Source organism: Humulus lupulus, chromosome 2 (genome assembly GCF_963169125.1).
Source record: "Humulus lupulus chromosome 2, drHumLupu1.1, whole genome shotgun sequence".
Taxonomy (NCBI): Eukaryota; Viridiplantae; Streptophyta; class Magnoliopsida; order Rosales; family Cannabaceae; genus Humulus; species Humulus lupulus.
Window position 1 is genome coordinate 184,436,224 of NC_084794.1, and position 17,316 is coordinate 184,453,539.

Consider the following 17,316-nt stretch of genomic DNA (forward strand, 5'->3'; position numbering starts at 1 on the left):
AATAAATCATCATCCAAACTGATTTGCCAAAAAAAATAAGTCTAAAAACAACTCCTTAGTAATTTTCCTCAACTTTATGACATTGTAAACTGTACCATCCCAAGACTAAAAAAACTCAAAAACAGTAATGCTATTTTTGTAACAGTATACCAATATTTTAATCAAACTGATTTCTTGACTCTTCCTTTCAATAGAAAATTATACACAGGAACAATGTTAGAACAAACAATCTTTAAACTTTCCTAGTTTTGCTATCTCTGTAATGACTAAAAGGAAAGCAAAGCTCTTAAAACAACTCACCTGAAAATATAGCTGGGTGCATGTAAAAGATACTAAAGATTACCTTCAAAGCATTTTCCATGTTTCCATAACACTCAGCAAAGTGAGGATCAATTTGAATAGCTTCTTAATTTTTTGCAATGCACGTATCAAAATCATGTAGCTAAAACAGAATAAAATTAATTTAAGAATCAGGTGCAAGTAAATTCACTTACAAGCCAGAAACACTGAAGAGCGTACATATATTGAGAAAATACATGAATGCTAATAAGCTTCATTGAGAACCTGAAATGTAAAATATGGCAAGATAATTGTGTGACTTGGCAATAGCAACATAATGGTTGGCAAAAAATAGCTATTATATATGCTTCAAGTACAGCCCATCAACACTTGCTCAAACCAAAAGCTTAATGGCTATAGAATGTTTTGTTAAGAAGTCTATTTACACTTATAGATGTTATGATAGTGTTGACCAAGACTTAAAAAGTTCCAACAAAATGAGGCAATGAAAAGAACTAAATCTAAAAGCTTGTCTACATATGCTACTGTATATTTACAAGCATTTTTTGTATGTGTGTGTAGTTTATTTAGTTTTTATGTTATATATAGAAATTTTGTTAGGCTAGTTGGCTCACTCTCTCAGCATTCTCTCTCTATGAATCAAGCATTATATATATCTATATGTATATATTTATGTTTTTTTGTTGTATTAGTTCTGTTCTCTATTTTTTTTGTATGGAAGGGGGAAGTTTTTGGCATTATTCTGTTGATGTGAAAGTGGTCAAGCATAATAACCAGATTGAGTTAAGTTACTGTTAATCTTAACCCGAATCAAACTAATTGTCAATCACTTATAGGATTTACTGAAAATAGAAAGACATAAATTCAAATAACACAACAAAAAATAGGGGATTGACCTTTTACCAGCTTCTCTTTGCTGCTTCAACTAGACCTTTTTTCGCCCAATCTTCATGGAAGGCAAACAAAGTTAAAGTGAAAGAAGCCATTTCACTAATCATTTCAAAAAATGACAACTCATTTGTTACTTTTTAAAGAAATTTCTTATTCTTGTAGCTTGTTGTTTCCACACACACGCAAGAGGAGCAAGACCAAAAGCGTATTAGTTAAAACCAAAAGCACAAGGAAATATAACTAGATGCATTCATAAATTCAAAATCAATTTTGAACAATTTCACTAATCATTACAAAAATCACAGCTCATTGTTGCTTTATAAAGAAATTTCCCATACTTTTCATCTTGCTGTTTCTAGTAAGACTGTCAGTCTTTGGTTTTTCTTTTGGTCTCTCTACTCTTTGTAAATCAATTCTGTTTCTGTTTCTTCTACTCATCCAGACCACGTGCGCGCACACACACACAAAGAAGAAGAAAAAACAACTACAGCAAGAACCAAAACAAAAAAAATAAAAACAAGTAGCAACCGACCTTAGCAAGAGGAGCAAGACAGTTGGTAGTACAACTTGCATATGAATCAATGTCCATGTTTGGCTTGTATGTGTAACGTCCTACGTTTTTGGGTACCTTTAAACGACTCGGGTCGGGATTTTTCCCCCGGGTTAAGAATATTATTTTAAAAAATATTATATTTTGTTTGTAAGTATTCCATGAGTTATTGCTAGCCAAAATATGAATTTTTTGATTTTAAAAGTCAAGATAAGACTTTCGGTCCTAGACCGACACAAAAACCCTGATCGGGTAAAAATCTCGGAAAATAAAACGAAAAATCATGGCAATTATATTTTGGGCATAAAATACATTCATAAAAGTTAAAGTTTGGTCAAAAATAATAAACCTAAAAGAAAATGTAAATTTTAAGGCATTTTGTGGTAAATGCCTAATTTTGCCGAAATGGGGAATTTTATTCCTTGAATGGACCTTAGGTTAAATTTTATTATGTGATTAATTAAATTAAATGTGAGAGACATTTAATTTAATTAATTAATGTTAAGTTTGGTGATTAAAACTTAATAAGAGTGAAAAATGTGTCAAAAGTCAATTTGGACTTTTCTTCTTATGAAACATTTATTAACCTATATTAAAAAAATAAAATAAAATGAAATGATCATATGTGGCAAAGGGTGGCCGGCCATGTGGTATTTTAGAGTGGTGTGAACCCAATTTTATAAAGATTAAATCCCATTTAATGAAGAAGTCAAGTGGGCAAGTGGGTAGAAAAGCACTCAAGTACTTTGTGATATTTTGAAGAGTTTTGTGAGCAATACCCACACTAAGAACCGATCACTCTCCCTCTCTCATTCACTCATCTGATTTTTGAAGACCTCTCAAAGTGTTCCCTCAATATTCAACCTCAAGAACACCAAGGAAAACTTGGAGGCTAAGTCTTGGTCTAGGAAGTATTTTCCCTAAGGTAAAGCTTCACTAATCTAGGCTTTTGTAAAGTTTTAAGCTTAGAGTTTCAAATAGCTAATTAACTATGTTGTTGGGGGAAGTTGGTTAGGGATTTTGAAAGGTTTTGGAGGAGCCAAAGCTAATAGGAAGGTCCAAACCTTAAGCAAGAACACCAAAGAGGTAAAAAGTTTACTTTTTATGATTTTGTTGTAGGGTTTTTAGTTTTAAGCATTATTTTGTATATTTAATGCTTAAAGTTTCTTGTTGGTGATGTAATAAGGTTATGGTAGTTGTTTAATAATTTTTATGATGCATGTGTATAGATTTTTGAAAATGGGAACCAAAACCCCCAAGGGTTTTGTAGGATACCCTAAAACAAAACATGTTTTAAGCTGTGACTTCCAAGGGGTCAAGCAGCCACTGTATATTGTTTTTGTAAAATTAAATTGTACTGTGATGTTTTTGAGATTGAGCACATAAAATTGAGCTTTTGAAACACAAAAAAATGTTTAGAAATGAGTAAGTTATGCTATTTCAAAGTTTAGGTAAAAAAACTGTTTTTTCGTATTCTTATTTTCGGAACCAAGTTTGGACAGCCACTGTATAGGGCAAATGAACCCAATTTTTTCTAAAATTTTGTGGACATATTTCTGGCATAACCTATTATTCCACTGTAAAATTTGGTAAGAAAATATTGAACGGTTTGAAAGTTATTAACTGTCAAAGTTTGGAAAAAATAAGGACTTGAATATAAGGTCATTTTTACCTCATTGTTGGAAAATGATTTCACCAATAAAAAATGCTCATTTTGACCTAAGATTTTACAAAGACCTAAATGGCATAACAAAAATGGAATTGGGAAATTTTGGTAACAATTTGGTAAGTAAATTTCAAGTTATGAACTAACGAAGTATGTAGTTAAAAATGTGAAAAAAATAGGTTTTTCACATTGAGTGTAAAAATGAGATTTTGGAACATAAGGTAAAAAGTAAAATTTTGCTTATTTCAATATATAAATTGGTAAGTCTTGAAATCATATTTTCACTAAACTTACCCCTTTGAGTTTAAATGAATTATTTTTATTAAGGAGTTTTTATTCTTTTTAAAAATAAGAGATTTAATTTATTAATAGTTAATAAATTAAAAGAGGGTTTAAAACCCTATATTTTGAGAAAACAATTAAATGAATTATTTTTCTAGTAAGTAAAATTGATTAATTGTATTTGGAAAATTTATTTGTCAGGATGAGAAATTTATAACGGTTTTCCTAATTAAGACAAATTAGGCAATTTTCTTAAATCAGTTTTTGGATATTAAAACCTTAAGAAAACTAAAAGGAAAATTTAAGAGTTTATTTTCTTTAAAAATAATTAAGGAATTTATTTGTATTTTCTGGATATAATGCTGGCTAAAATCTTACATATTTTAACCGACTAGTCGAAAGTGCGGGTTAATAGCGATACCTTGAAAGAATAAGATTTTTAGCGGGTTGTGGAGAAATACCATTGTGATACCCGAGCCTAGGTATCGAGACCTTAGGATAGGTCTCCCCGAGACTTAGGGTTTTGTCTCGAATATTTTGTATGACTTTCCTTAATAGGTTTAAAACCAAATAAGGATTATAAATCCTTACAAATGACTTTTATTAAAATGACCAAACTGCCCAAAATAATAATAATGAATTATGAGTGCCATAATTAATCCGAGTATACTGTATGGATAACTACAGTATTGGCTAAGCGTAACTGGACTGAACGTTGGAGGGTGAAAACCTGCTGAGCGCTAAGGACTCCAAGTAAGTCAACTTATATTGTATGTCTGCAACATGAAATGATTATTGTCTTGTATGTTAGTATAGGGATACATGCATATATATATAGGCTGTCATAGAAAGTTGCTTAGAGACGTTAGTCTAGTGAGTGCTGATTTAGAAAATATGAACGGTAGAAGTCCGTCATATCCTAGAAGGTTGATCCCCGTCACACTGCTTGATTTTATTTATGTCCGGTTCATTACCGCGACGGGTGGCCATGAGATGAGGATAAGCTGGTTAAACCTAGGGGCGCCAAGATAAATGGGACCTAGGGGCCCTCATGCTTACTTAATCATTGGACGGTTAGAATCCGAGCAAGTGCTCTGATAAGTTATTCCTGGATAGCAGCCGTGAATATTGGCCATTCAGTGAGAGTGCCTAGAGATACTAGGGGTTGCCAAGATAGAGTGAGGCTGAACACCCTAGGGGCAACTGCTCACCAGCACCACTGATTAACATAGATGTCTCCGTAAAACCGTGTAAATTGGAACTTTTGGATAAGTAGCGATGCCCTAGGTAACACGATAGTTACCCTTGATGAGAATATTTATTGGCTAGATCTTAGTGTGGAGACTCGGTTCTCTTTTACAGATTAGCAATTATGTTGAAGGGCGCGTTACGCATGAATTGTGGGAAATTGTCGAGCCTTGGTCTCGAATTATATTGTGATATAATATATCTGTGTGCTCTGGGATTTTCTGAGTGCAGGGATATAATTGTTGGTAAGATATAGTTGTGATATAATATATCTGCTTGTTCTGGGTTTTTCTGAGTGCAAGATTTTTTTTATCTAGTTATGAATTAATTTATCCTTGGTTATCAGGCATGACCATAAGTTTGCCAGGACGCTTTAGCGTTCTTGAAATTGATTGTGTAGGATCTGGAACCCTAATCCTCTACATGCTTTGTTTGAAAGTTGATCTTACTAAGCGTTTTCGCTTACCTAGTTGTTTCATGTTGTAGGTAAGAACAAGGGCAAGGCAGAGCAGTGAGCGCTGGAGTCTTCCTTGCAAATGTACATGTGGACCGACCTTTTGGGAAGCCGTTTTAATTTTTGAAATGTTGTGTAATTTTCCTAAACTAGGCTCACTCTACTCTTTATAAAATATGTTTGTAACTAAATGTTAAGTATGGCCATACGACTTTTTAAAAAGTTTTTTTTTATACGGGTTTTTGAGACATTTTGTTAAATGAAAACATTTATATTTCCGCATTATCGAGTCTTGAAAATCCGGGTCGTTACAGTTGGTATCAGAGCTTGAGTTGAGCCGGTTCTGTAGACAACCCACATGTACATTTCGCAAAGATAGACCGGCACTCACTGTAAGTACTGTTTCTTCCTTTAGTGTGTTGTTTTCTTTTTATTCACCTCAATTCTATAAATTGTAGGTTATGGTTGATATACCTGAGATAGGTGACCCTGTGATAGGAAAACTACTCATGATCCCTTCGCCTAGAATCGATTCTCTATAGACTCTTTAACGATGAGAATTCCTTGCCACTTCGAGTACGAATGACGACATTGGCGTGCCATTTGGCAATGTACGCAGTACATGACGGAAGTCTTCAGTAGAGCCAGATGAGGATCTCGAGTAGTCTGACGAGGATACCGACATAGAGCTGGATATGTTGATGGACAGCTTAGATTAGGTTATGCTGTGAGGGTCTTGTTGATACTTTTTTGTAAAGACCTTGCAAACCGACTAGGTTGTAGGACTTTGGTTGTAGCTGAGAACCCGCCAATGGAGGAAGTGGCTGATGACGAACTCGGCGGCGGGGTAAATTTCTTATGAGGAGCCGATGGACTAGACTGAGGAAGATCCCGAGGAGGATCCAGATGGAGGTTCTGATATGGCCGCTGACAACGACTTCGACTGGGTGTTAGGAGCTGCATAGGTGTTAGAAGCCCACCTACTTTTGAAATATGTACCTACCTTGTATATGATTAAGGAAATTAGTAACTGGTCTAGCAGGGATATAAGTCCATTTTTTTAGGGCTAATTTTGTAAATCCCTTAGACTTGCCAACCCAAACTTCAAACGTTGTTGTATATGGTATAGGTTATGAAATGAAGTTGCTAACTTTTGTTAAAAAATGTTGATTGCTTGTTGTGCTTGATATGTTTGGTGTGCTTAATTAGGTTGATTAACTATCTGTGTCAATATTAACTTCTCGTCCTTATGCGCTTAAGAGCTTTTGATTGAAATCAAACAATTGGCAAGGACAAGAGCTCAAAGAGGAAGGGGTGTTGCTGGCCGAGGCCAGGCCGCACCTGCTGATAGAGCTCAGAACGCGCCTGCCGCTAGAGCTCCAAACCAAGCTGATAGAGTTCGCGAGATAGCCGAGCAGATGACCAATCTGCAAAGGCTAGTGGAGACGCAGGGAGCTCAAATAGAAAGAGGGCAAAAGAGACAGGAGGACGCTGATGCCCTCTAAGCTGAAAGATTAAACACCCTTCTGGGACGACTCCCTATACCACCCAACAATTCTCAGAACTACGAAGTACCACCTGCAAACAATGAAGAACAAAACCTTGGCCTGCAGGTTATCATTGAGCAACCTGTACAGCCAGTAGAAGCGCCAAGAGCTGCCCGAGCAAAATCTATATCAGAAAGGTTCGGCAACCAAAATCCACCTATATTCGAGGGGAGCAGTGACCCTTCAATGGCAGAGGAATGGATTAGTATTTTGGAAAGAATCTTCGACTTCATTGGAACTACTGAGAGAGAGAAGGTAGTCTGCGCGACCTATATGCTGAGAAAAGATGCCCGCATCTGGTGGGACGCAGCCAAGAAAGGGCGTAACGTTGTCGAGATGGAATGGCTAGAGTTCTTGACCTTGTTCAATGGCAAGTACTTTAGTAAGCTGGTGATTGAGCACAAAGTGAATGAGTTCACTAATCTGAAGCAGGGAACATCGAGCGTGCAGGACTACGTTCGAAAATTTGACCAACTGTCTAGGTTTGCGAAGAACCAGGTGAGCACTGAAGAGAATAAGACCTGGAGTTTTATGAAGGGCCTACGCAGAGACATTGCTAGGTGTGTAGAAACTAGTAGAACTGGCCCAGAGACGTATGCTGAAGCAGTGGAACGGGCTCTTCGCCAAGAGTCTTGGGCCGTGTCAGACAAGCCAGATCCACAGAAGAACGAAGACAGGAGGTACACTCCCAACAACCCCGGACAGGTTCAGGCCAATCAGAATGGCCCAAGGGGAAGGTTCAACCCGAGGTTCGGCCAGAACTCGGGGCGAACAAACAATCCAAGAGGCACAAGACCGATTTTTGGGGGAAATAACAAAAGAAAAGGGGGACCTCCCAATCAGGCAATGGCTAGTCACAACAAACAGCCGAGACGTGAGTTTGAACAATGGCCACTGTGCAACAAGTGTAACCGCCGCCATCGGGGCGAGTGCGGGGTCTGTTTTAACTGTGGAAAACCAGGGCACTTTGCTAACGATTGTCGAATGCCAGCCAAGGGCAATGGAAATGACCAACATAAACAAATTGGAGCTCCGCCTCGATTTTATGCGCTTACACAAAACGACAAAGGAGCTGGCCCATCTGATATGGTGTCAGGTCAGATTTCTATCGCCCAAACCTCAACATATGCATTAATGGATACTGGTGCATCACATTCTTTTGTATTTGCATCCTTTGTGGAAAAATTAAATAGAAGTCCTGAGCCTATGCCTGTTATTTGTAGGGTATCCTTGCCTTCGGGTGAGGATATGCTGGTGCGGACATGGGTTAGAGCCGTACCAGTTTGGGTTGAAAATCGTGAGCTAATGGTGGATCTGTTAGTCTTGGACCTACATGAATATGATGTCATATTTGGGATGGATTGGTTAACCAAATATGGAGCAGTTATCAATTGCAAGCGCAGAAAAGTGGTCTTCACCCTAGCAGGAGAAGAACCATTCGAGTTCAAGGGTACGTCAAGAGAAAAGAAGTGTCCCATGATTTATGCGATAAAGGCGAGAAAAATGTTGAGTGACAGGTGCATCGGTTTTCTGGCAAACATAGTGGATAAGGATAAAGAAACGAGTCAGCAACCATTGGATGTACCGGTTGTGTGCAAGTTTTCTGATATATTTCTTGAAGATCTCCAAGGGATTCCACCAGACCGAGAGATTGTGTTTGAGATAGAGTTGATTCCGGGAACTGCGCCGATCTCAAAGACTCCTTACAGAATGGCACCAGTTGAACTCAAGGAGTTGCAGTCACAACTGCAGGAGTTACTGGACAAGAAGTTCATAAGGCCAAGCCATTCTCCATGGGGAGCCCCGATCTTATTCGTTAAGAAGAAAGACGGTACGATGAGAATGTGCATTGACTATCGGGAGTTGAACAAAGTGACGATCAAGAACTGATATCCATTACCGAGGATCGACGATCTTTTCGATCAACTACAAGGAGCGTCAGTATTTTCCAAAATAGACCTGCGATCAGGCTATCATCAGCTCAAGGTTAAGGAGACGGATATACCAAAGACGGCCTTCAGAACGCGCTACGGTCACTACGAGTTCTTAGTGATGTCCTTTGGACTAACCAATGCGCCTGCTGCATTCATGGATCTCATGAACCGAGTATTTCGTGAGTATTTGGATAAGTTTGTCGTCATGTTCATTGACGATATCCTGAGATACTCGAAAAGCTAGGAAGAGCATGCAACACATCTGGAACTAGTCCTCCAGTGTCTGCGAGATGAAAAGCTTTACGCTAAGTTTTCGAAGTGCGAATTCCGGCTAGAGAAAGTAAGTTTTCTGGGGCACATAGTGTCGGGAAACGAAATTTCAGTAGATCCCGCCAAAATAGAAGTTGTTAAGCAATGGAAACCTCCAAAAAATGCTCATGAGGTTAGAAGTTTTCTTGGGTTAGCGGGATACTACCGGCGATTTGTGGAAGGATTTTCCAAAATAGCCGCACCAATGACTGCCCTTACTCGCAAAAACATCAAATATGAATGGACTGACAAGTGTGAGGAGAGTTTTCAGGAGCTGAAAACAAGATTGACGACTGCCCCAGTGCTGACAATCCCCAATGGCACAGAGGGATATACTATTTATAGCGACGCCTCAGGCCGAGGGTTGGGAGCAGTGCTGATGTAGCACGGAAAAGTAATTTCTTATGCTTCTCGACAGCTAAAGAATTACGAGAAGAACTATCCCACTCATGACCTGGAGCTTGCAGCAGTGGTTTTTGCTCTAAAAATATGGAGGCACTACCTATACGGGATACACTGCGACATCTACACTGATCACAAAAGCCTGAAGTATTTCTTCACTCAGAAGGAATTGAATATGAGACAGCGTCGATGGTTGGAACTATTTAATGACTATGACTGCGACATTCTGTACCACCCAGGAAAAGCAAACAAGGTGGCAGATGCATTGAGTCGACAACCAGGTGCTTATGTGATGACAGTGAAGGAAATTTCACCGCAGTTACAAGTCGACCTTGCTACCTTGGATTTAGAGATAGTAGTTGGTCAATTGGCTAACCTTTCTATCGAGCCTACAATTATGGAAGCTATAAGAGGCGGGCAGTTAGTCGATCCTTGGGTTCAAGGATTGATGCACGAAGTAAGGAACGAGGGGCGACCAGGATTCCATATCTCCGAGGATGGAGTATTGGGGTTCAAGGGAAGAATATGTGTTCCTGATGATGACGAGATCAAGAAGCAGGTCTTTTTCGAAGGACATAATGCTCCTTATGCCATGCATCCGGGTACCACAAAAATGTACCAAGACTTGAAGAAGTACTTTTGGTGGCCTGGGATGAAAAAGGAGACGGCAGAATATGTGGCACACTGCTTGACTTGTCAGCAGACAAAGGCCGAGCATCAACGACCAGCCGGATTGTTACAACCCTTAGAAATTCCGGAATGGAAGTGGGAGATGGTCACTATGGACTTTGTCACAGGTCTACCAACCACTCCCAAGGGGCACGATGCCATTTGTGTTATCGTGGATAGGCTGACTAAGTCTGCTCATTTCTTGCCGATCAAGGTAACTTATGGCGCACATAAGTTAGCAGATATTTACATTGCAGAAATAATGAGACTGCATGGTGTACCCAACTCCATCGTATTAGATCGCGATGGACGTTTTACCTCGACATTCTGGAATAGAATCCAAACGAGGTTGGGTACTAAACTGAAGTTTAGCACTTCTTTCCACCCGCAAACAGACGGTCAAAGCGAACGAACAATTCAGACCTTGGAAGCTTCCACTAATAGAGTTCGCTTACAATAATAGCTATCATGATTCCATCAAGATGGCTCCGTATGAGGCATTGTATGGAAGGAAATGTCGATCACCGATTCATTGGCACGAGACCAGTGAAAGAAAGTTTCTCGGATTGGATGAGGTTGATCAGATTACAGAGGACATCCGATGGATAAGGCAACGCTTGCAAACTTCGGTTGATCGACAACGCAAATATGCTGATAGACGGAGGAGACCCCTGGTGTTTGAGGTTGGCGATAATGTGCTGCTGAAGGTAGCTCCGCTACGAGGGGCTATGCGATTCGGAAAGAAAGGAAAGCTTAGCCCAAGGTTCGTTGGACCTTTCGAAATCATAGAGAGGATCGGGGAAGTAGCTTATTGTTTAGCTCTTCTGCCCGCCCTGTCTAAGGTGCATGACGTGTTTCATGTATCCTTATTGAGAAAATACATGCGTGATCCCTCGCATGTAATCAGCTATGAGCAGCTGAGCGTGGATCCTCAACTCGTCTATGAGGAAAAACCGGTTATGATACTAGACCGAAAGGAAAAAGTGTTGAGGAACAAGACGGTGCCATTGGTAAAGGTGCAGTGGTGTAACCATGGCATTGAAGAGGCAACCTGGGAAACAGAAGACAAGATGAGGGAGCTGTATCCTCATTTGTTTTAAGTTTCGAGGACGAAATCTTTATAAATTGTAGGTATTGTAACGTCCTACGTTTTTGGGTACCTTTAAACGACTCGGGTCGAGATTTTTCCCCCGGGTTAAGAATATTATTTTAAATAATATTATATTTTGTTTGTAAGTATTCCATGAGTTATTGCTAGCCAAAATATGAATTTTGTGATTTTAAAAGTCAAGATAAGACTTTCGGTCCTAGACCGACACAAAAACCCTGATCGGGTAAAAATCTCGGAAAATAAAACGAAAAATCATGGAAATTATATTTTGGGCATAAAATACATTCATAAAAGTTAAAGTTTGGTCAAAAATAATAAACCTAAAAGAAAATGGAAATTTTAAGGCATTTTGTGGTAAATGCCTAATTTTGCCGAAATGGGGAATTTTATTCCTTGAATGGACCTTAGGTTAAATTTTATTATGTGATTAATTAAATTAAATGTGAGAGACATTTAATTTAATTAATTAATGTTAAGTTTGGTGATTAAAACTTAATAAGAGTGAAAAAGGTGTCAAAAGTCAATTTAGACTTTTCTTCTTATGAAACATTTATTAACCTTTATTAAAAAAAAAAAAAAATGAAATGATCATATATGGCAAAGGGTGGCCGGCCATGTGGTATTTTAGAGTGGTGTGAACCCAATTTTATAAAGATTAAATCCCATTTAATGAAGAAGTCAAGTGGGCAAGTGGGTAGAAAAGCACTCAAGTACTTTGTGATATTTTGAAGAGTTTTGTGAGCAATACCCACACTAAGAACCGATCACTCTCCCTCTCTCATTCACTCATCTGATTTTTGAAGACCTCTCAAAGTGTTCCCTCAATATTCAACCTCAAGAACACCAAGGAAAACTTGGAGGCTAAGTCTTGGTCTAGGAAGTATTTTCCCTAAGGTAAAGCTTCACTAATCTAGGCTTTTGTAAAGTTTTAAGCTTAGAGTTTCAAATAGCTAATTAACTATGTTGTTGGGGGAAGTTGGTTAGGGATTTTGAAAGGTTTTGGAGGAGCCAAAGCTAATAGGAAGGTCCAAACCTTAAGCAAGAACACCAAAGAGGTAAAAAGTTTACTTTTTATGATTTTGTTGTAGGGTTTTTAGTTTTAAGCATTATTTTGTATATTTAATGCTTAAAGTTTCTTGTTGGTGATGTAATAAGGTTATGGTAGTTGTTTAATAATTTTTATGATGCATGTGTATTGATTTTTGAAAATGGGAACCAAAACCCCCAAGGGTTTTGTAGGATACCCTAAAACAAAACATGTTTTAAGCTGTGAATTCCAAGGGGTCAAGCAGCCACTGTATATTGTTTTTGTAAAATTAAATTGTACTGTGATGTTGTTGAGATTGAGCACATAAAATTGAGCTTTTGAAACACAAAAAAATGTTTAGAAATGAGTAAGTTATGCTATTTCAAAGTTTAGGTAAAAAAACTGTTTTTTCGTATTCTTATTTTCGGAACCAAGTTTGGACAGCCACTGTATAGGGCAAATGAACCCAGTTTTTTCTAAAATCTTGTGGACATATTTCTGGCATAACCTATTATTCCACTGTAAAATTTGATAATAAAATATTGAATGGTTTGAAAGTTATTAACTGTCAAAGTTTGGAAAAAATAAGGACTTGAATATAAGGTCATTTTTACCTCTTTGTTGGAAAATGATTTCACCAATAAAAAATGCTCATTTTGACCTAAGATTTAACAAAGACCTAAATGGCATAACAAAAATGGAATTGGGAAATTTTGGTAACAATTGGGTAAGTAAATTTCAAGTTATGAACTAACGAAGTATGTAGTTAAAAATGTGAAAAAATAGGTTTTTCACACTTAGTGTAAAAATGAGATTTTGGAACATAAGGTAAAAAGTAAAATTTTGCTTATTTCAAGATATAAATTGTTAAGTCTTGAAATAATATTTTCACTAAAATTACCCCTTTGAGTTTAAATGAATTATTTTTATTAAGGAGTTTTTATTCTTTTTAAAAATAAGAGATTTAATTTATTAATAGTTAATAAATTAAAAGAGGGTTTAAAACCCTATATTTTGAGAAAAGAATTAAATGAATTATTTTTCTAGTAAGTAAAATTGATTAATTGCTTTTGGAAAATTTATTTGTCAAGATGAGAAATTTATAACGGTTTTCCTAATTAAGACAAATTAAGCAATTTTCTTAAATCGGTTTTTAGATATTAAAACCTTAAGAAAACTAAAAGGAAAATTTAAAGAGTTTATTTTCTTTAAAAATAATTAAGGAATTTATTTGTATTTTCTGGATATAATACCGGCTAAAATCTTACATATTTTAACCGACTAGTCGAAAGTGCGGGTTAATAGCGATACCTTGAAAGAATAAGATTTTTAGCGGGTTGTGGGGAAATACCATTGTGATACCCGAGCCTAGGTATCGAGACCTTAGGATAGGTCTCCCCGAGACTTAGGGTTTTGTCTCGAATATTTTGTATGACTTTCCTTAATAGGTTTAAAACCAAATAAGGATTATAAATCCTTACAAATGACTTTTATTAAAATGACCAAACTGCCCAAAATAATAATAATGAATTATGAGTGCCATAATTAATCCGAGTATACTGTATGGATAACTACAGTATTGGCTAAGCGTAACTGGACTGAACGTTGGAGGGTGAAAACCTGCTGAGCGCTAAGGACTCCAAGTAAGTCAACTTATATTGTATGTCTGCAACATGAAATGATTATTGTCTTGTATGTTAGTATAGGGATACATGCATATATATATAGGCTGTCATAGAAAGTTGCTTAGAGACGTTAGTCTAGTGAGTGCTGATTTAGAAAATATGAACGGTAGAAGTCCGTCATATCCTAGAAGGTTGATCCCCGTCACACTGCTTGATTTTATTTATGTCCGGTTCATTACCGCGACGGGTGGCCATGAGATGAGGATAAGCTGGTTAAACCTAGGGGCGCCAAGATAAATGGGACCTAGGGGCCCTCATGCTTACTTAATCATTGGACGGTTAGAATCCGAGCAAGTGCTCTGATAAGTTATTCCCGGATAGCAGCCGTGAATATTGGCCATTCAGTGAGAGTGCCTAGAGATACTAGGGGTTGCCAAGATAGAGTGAGGCTGAACACCCTAGGGGCAACTGCTCACCAGCACCACTGATTAACATAGATGTCTCCGTAAAACCGTGTAAATTGGAACTTTTGGATAAGTAGCGATGCCCTAGGTAACACAATAGTTACCCTTGATGAGAATATTTATTGGCTAGATCTTAGTGTGGAGACTCGGTTCTCTTTTACAGATTAGCAATTATGTTGAAGGGCGCCTTACGCATGAATTGTGGGAAATTGTCGAGCGTTGGTCTCGAATTATATTGTGATATAATATATCTGCGTGCTCTGGGATTTTCTGAGTGCAGGGATATAATTGTTGGTAAGATATAGTTGTGATATAATATATCTGGTTGTTCTTGGTTTTTCTGAGTGCAGGATTTTTTTTATCTAGTTATGAATTAATTTATCCTTGGTTATCAGGCATGACCATAAGTTTGCCAGGACGCTTTAGCGTTCTTGAAATTGATTGTGTAGGGTCCGGATGGGTCCGGAACCCTAATCCTCTACATGCTTTGTTTGAAAGTTGATCTTACTAAGCATTTTCGCTTACCTAGTTGTTTCATGTTGTAGGTAAGAACAAGGGCAAGGCAGAGCAGTGAGTGCTGGAGTCTTCCTTGCAAATGTACATGTGGACCGACCTTTTGGGAAGCCGTTTTAATTTTGGAAATGTTGTGTAATTTTCCTAAACTAGGCTCACTCTACTCTTTATAAAATATGTTTGTAACTAAATGTTAAGTATGGCCATACGACTTTTTAAAAAGTTTTTTTTTTATACGGGTTTTTGAGACATTTTGTTAAATGAAAACATTTATATTTTCGCATTATCGAGTCTTGAAAATCCGGGTCGTTACAGTATGTCTGCTCATTTACTCCAACCACAAACATGGGAGCATCATCTGATGGAGCTGATAAAACTACTTTCTTGGCTCCACCCTACAAAGATAGAAAAGTTCAATGTTACAAAGAATTTCATGCAAATGTATATGGATTTGTACGTGCATGGTGGGCTCTCACACATTTGACTGTCTGAGATAGAGAATAGAATAAATTAGTAAAAGAAACCTTCTTATGTGCTGAAGCTTTGTCAATTATTGTGAAAACACCGAAAGATTCAACAACATACTCAGCTCCATAATCACCGCAAGGAATCTCAGCAGGGTCCCTGATTAAAGGTTTAGATTTTACTTGTCAGCTCAATTTACATTAAGCTTTAAAAAAACACACCCACATTTGCAAGTGCTATAAGCAAATAAAGAATATGTATACACTTTCATGCTAAGATCTGATGAAAATTACCTTTTACTCACAACCTTAATCTGCTTCCCATTGATTTCTAAGGTTGAATCATCTACAACCTTAATGCTTCCTTTGAATAATCCATGAGTAGAGTCATATTTAAACATGTAGGCCTGGATAAAGAATAGAAAATACCATAACCATTTTCACATAATGGGATGACCTTAGAAGACAATTAGGAGTAACTGTTACTTAAGTTGAACTATTAGCAGAGGACATCAATTTAATAAAATACTCATTTCATTTAGATACATATAATTTCATGTAATATAAAGGTCATTCAAGGTAGCATCATAAGCCTATTAATGACTATGGTTCATCACTATAGCCACTACTCACCTTAGACCATAATCCAAAAAATGTGAGAAATTTTAAAGTGCCAAGTTAACAAGCTGCCATGCTCTCAACTTGACATAAAAATAAGCTCACAAAAAATCACAATAAAATCCAAACTGCAAGCATTGCACACAACAAGTATAAGCATGATTCAAGTTAGATATGAAAGAATAGAATCATTTTTTGATCAATAGATAATTGAGATAATTATATGCAACTAAATACTTGGTAACATTTATAGAGGGTTTAAGGTGATAAAAATAATTTAAAAGCAATTAATGATCCAGATTTAAGACATCTCTTACATTTAATAGCAGTGAGAATAGAAATTATTTAGTCAATACTATGAAGAGAAGATAGCGTAAAAGTGAATTACAAGTCCAGGAGACTAGATGATTTCTTAAGAGAACACACAATGAGCACCCCCATTCCTATGAGGTGTTTATCAAAATTAATAGCTATTGAAATAAAATGCAATTTAAACGTTATTCCACATACTTTATAACATAGTTTTCCTTGACCATATTAAAGTAGAGCAGAATCATTTTAGCCACTTTAGACAAAAAAAAATCACCACATTCAACAACATACTATTAACACAACAAGAAATCAAGCAAGCATGGAACAAAAACTTGACTTAAGTCATATCATTATACATTATGAAGCAAACATCTAACCAGGTTGTAAGCAAAGACATGTCAACCAAATATTATGCTCGATGCAGTCTTACAAACATAAGAAAACTTTTTTGCATCATCTGAGTAGTGCCATTTTAATTTATAAATTATAATGACTGTTCATGAGCATAGCAACAACATTGGCAGCTGAAATCCATCAAGTTGCCGCTAGCTTGACATCCTTACCATGTATTTAGCATCAATAAAAGGATCATTCACTGCCACCACGTCAATATCATCCCTGAATATTGCTACTCGTAAAACCAATCTTCCAATCCGACCAAAACTTATATGAGCCAAGCATTGAAAAAGTAGGGAATTAATCAACTTTACCATTCTTCTTTGAAAGAGAATATCTTGGCTCACGAAGTTCTTTAAACCCTGAGGTCCTTCATTTAGTAAAACACATATTAAATAGAAATATATATATATCTAGCATCCAAGAACAGTATTGATACATGAAGCTATACTCTTTTACATGTCAGAATATTAAACTCGCCCAAACTAAAAGGGATTAAAAAAGTGACATAAAGGAAACATAATCCAAACTATA

At 36.9% G+C, this 17,316-nt stretch overlaps 1 long non-coding RNA gene across 2 annotated transcripts; it reads right to left on the minus strand.

Annotated features, from left to right (window-relative positions):
- Positions 1 to 15,308: 15,308 nt before the first annotated feature.
- On the minus strand, positions 15,309 to 17,050 carry LOC133816447 (uncharacterized). 2 transcript variants are annotated; one of them, XR_009885246.1, is made up of 3 exons: positions 16,950 to 17,050; positions 15,751 to 15,863; positions 15,309 to 15,387 (listed from the first exon to the last, which is right to left on the minus strand). It is a non-coding gene; the product is annotated as an uncharacterized LOC133816447 (long non-coding RNA). The 2 variants fall into 2 exon arrangements; XR_009885247.1 differs by lacking the exon at positions 15,309 to 15,387 and adding an exon at positions 15,600 to 15,616.
- Between the last annotated feature and the right edge of the window lie 266 nt (positions 17,051 to 17,316).